Here is a 3,354-nt window from a genome sequence, read left to right as displayed (position 1 = left end):
GTGAGGTGGTATCTCAGTGTGGTTTTGATTTGTGTTTCCCTGATGATGAGTGATGTTGAGCATTGTTTCATGTGTCTGTAGACCATCTGGATGTTTTCTTTGGAGAAGTGTCTGTTTATGACTTCTGCCCATTTCTTCACTGGGTTATTGTTTTTTGGGTGTGGAGTTTGGTGAGTTCCTTGTAGATTTTGGATACTAGTCCTTTATCTGATATGTCATTTGCAACTATCTTTTCCCATTCTTAATACAAGTAATAGGAGATTTACAGTAGGATCTTCTGTGTGAACTTCATGATTATTAGCATATGATTTATTCTAACGAAAATTGCGTAACATTCTCACTTCTTCAAGCAAGAGTACAACTAATCTTTTCTGATATGCGGGGGACCAGCCCACGCACCCCAGTCGAATGGTCCCCTAGTAGGTGGTTGGTGTTGGCGAAATATCTATAGGAAGGAAGACAGACAACATGAATGGTGGTAAAACCACACTTTACTAAGAAAGTCAGTGTCTTTTATGCCATAGGGGTTTACACATTTTTTTTTCTCTTTAATGTTTACAAAGCTTATAGTCCTTGAGAGTAAAAACATGCTCTGGGAAGGATCATTTTTTTTTTATCACAAAGAAAGAACAGCCGTGAGAACAGAAGTAGAAAAACAGGAATGAGGGAGTCTGTCTCTCAAAGAATCTTCTTTTCTTCAAGGTCCTTTAGCAGTTATGTCTGGGCAAGACGCTCATCATTCAAGGGGTTAATTTTAGACAGAGGATTGTTTTTGCCCCAACAGCAGGCAATGAGCTGGGAACAGAAATTAAGTAAGGGAAAGCAGGTGCCACTAACTGACCCAAATTGAATCAAAACTTAAAGGTATATGCCTTCATTGCTTTTGCAAAGCAATGAGAAAAATCCCAAATTTTTCTCCTGCGCTCTGGAGGTCTGGTCATCAAAGGTCGCTCTGCGGGAGGTTTTTTGGCCTGCTGGGCCCCAACACTGATACTAAAAAGAGTTTACATTGAATACCTCCATACATTTTTAATGAGAGAGACAGATACAGAGTGTAAGTGGGTGAGGGGCAGAGAGAGAGGGAGATACAGAATCTGAAGCAGGCTTGAGGCTCTGAACGATCAGCACAGAGCCCTACATGGAGCTTGAACTCACAGACCATGAGGTCATGGCCTGAGCCTGAAATGCTCAAAATACAATATCCTCGATGGCCAGAAACCACAAGGGAGACCGAGGCACGCATGCAAAGGCAAAGGGCTTTATTACGGGTTCGAACTCGGACTCACAGACTTTTCCAACGCAGTGGATCCGTACTATGAGCCCCGATCAAGGGTTGAGTAGGGTTTTTATGGGGTTTGGGAAGGGGGAGGTACAAGAAATGGTGACATAGGTACAGTGACCCAATCATAATGGTACAACAGTATTGGCAGCAGCTCTAACCATACACACTGTTCAGAGCGTTCATTACTTTTGGCGGGACCCAATTACAATATTTACGGTATCTTTGAAATTAACCAATTACAGAGCAAGTTCAGGGTCTTGTTTGGTGACTATGGGGTTAACTTTAACACTAGGTAACAGGGTCCTATCTAGAGTTCCCATCTGCAGGCCTCACCCTTAGGAATGTGGGGAGAGGTAGCTGGGCTTTCCTGATTGGATACTGCTAAGTGGTCTCTTCTGCCCCTGGTAATGTATAACTGCCTGATGGTTCCAGAGAGAGTGACCTTAGGCCATTTAGCTTAGAGGGTAAACAAAGCTTGTCATGGCGTCTGATTGGCTCAGACTCATTTTCTTACAAGCGGAAGTTGGACGCCCAACCAACTGAGCCACCTAGGTGCCCCCATAATTTTTAAGAATAATTGAATGCCAGGACCAAACTATTCAATCATTCAGAAATACTCATGGGGCATCTATCACTTGCCGGTCCTGTCCTACATATGGGGCATCCATGACAAGAGAGACGTATCTCTAACTCCCTAAAATCACCAATGAAGTCACAATTCTGAGTGGGCAAATATCAGTTAAGGACCACCACTTTAAAAATATCACTTCAGTTCGAGCCCTGCATCAGGCTCCCCACAGCAGTTGGAGCCTGCTTGGAATCCTCTCTCTTTCCCCCTCTCCCTCTGCTCCTTCCCTGCTTGCCGTCTCTGCCTCTCTCAAAATAAAATAAATAAACTAACAAAAAGAAGAAAATATTGTTCCAAGCAGTCTTGCTGTTGAGTAGAGTCTGTTTGTTACAGTAAAACTCAGCATATGCAGTTCTAGGGAAATGGCACCCCGGAGGGCCCTGGGATAACCTCTTCCCAACTAGACAACACCCGTGTCAGTTTAAGGAACCCAGGAAATGACTCACAGAGCGGCAGGACTAACTGTCCACAGAGGCTATCTTGAACCAGATAGGATAGGTGGAGATGAGGCAGGGAATCCAAGGGACACAGGACGTCCAGTGTCCGCAGGAGGACGGGATGCAGGGGCAGTGATAAAGAATAGAAACAGACTCACCAGGGAGCCAACATGGGGAATAAGAATTCCCATAACCCTTGGCTTTGAGAACCAGAGAGAAATAATTTTCTGGAGCTCTTAACACTTGGAACATCAAAAATCAGCAGGCTCAGCTCTGGGACAGCTGGGAGGTGGGGGCGGGTCAGGAGAAAACTGAGTGTCCCTGCTTAAATAAACAGCATGACAAACAGCCCCACAGATTATGGCATAGACGCTGGAGTCCGGGAATAGCCTGGGGCATCCGGGAGGGAGCCGTGTTTACGAATCTCAGAGCTCACCCCGCAGGGACAGAGATGGTTGGGGAGCCTCCAGGAGGTGCCACTTCCTTCTCCTCGCCCCGGGTAAGCACACAGACAGCTGTGGGGACACTAGAAGGCACAGGGAACCCTGGACTAGGGCAAGCTGAGTGCTGTCACTATTTCGTGCGGGCTGCCTGAACGGCCTGGGTTGAGGCACCCAGTCCACGGAGGAGAGATTGGGTGTCGCCATTTTTCTCCCCAACATGAACACAGTGGGACTTCAGAGAGCAGCACAGTGACCTCCCGGGGCAGTAGGCCCAGTGCCACCAAACCCTGCCCCCCTGTGCCTGGCAGCTGCTCATCCAGCGGAGAAAGACTGACACTGAGCCAACCAGACAGCCTCTACCCTGCCGCCGGTCCCAGGAGCCTACAGCCAACTGTTTCTTCTTGTTTGTTGATTTGTTTTACTGTACCTTTTTCTTTTTAAATTTTTTAAAGTTTTATTTCTTTATTTTGAGAGAGACAGCCTGAGGAGGGTAGGAGTAGATACAGAAGGAGAGATGCCCCTTTTTTCTTTTTCTTTCCTCTTCTTATTTTCTTTGGGGTAAAA

The sequence above is a fragment of the Suricata suricatta genome, chromosome 3 (genome assembly GCF_006229205.1).
Source record: "Suricata suricatta isolate VVHF042 chromosome 3, meerkat_22Aug2017_6uvM2_HiC, whole genome shotgun sequence".
Classification (NCBI taxonomy): domain Eukaryota; kingdom Metazoa; phylum Chordata; class Mammalia; order Carnivora; family Herpestidae; genus Suricata; species Suricata suricatta.
The sequence above is the reverse complement of the archived record's forward strand: the minus strand, read 5'-3'. Positions refer to the sequence as shown.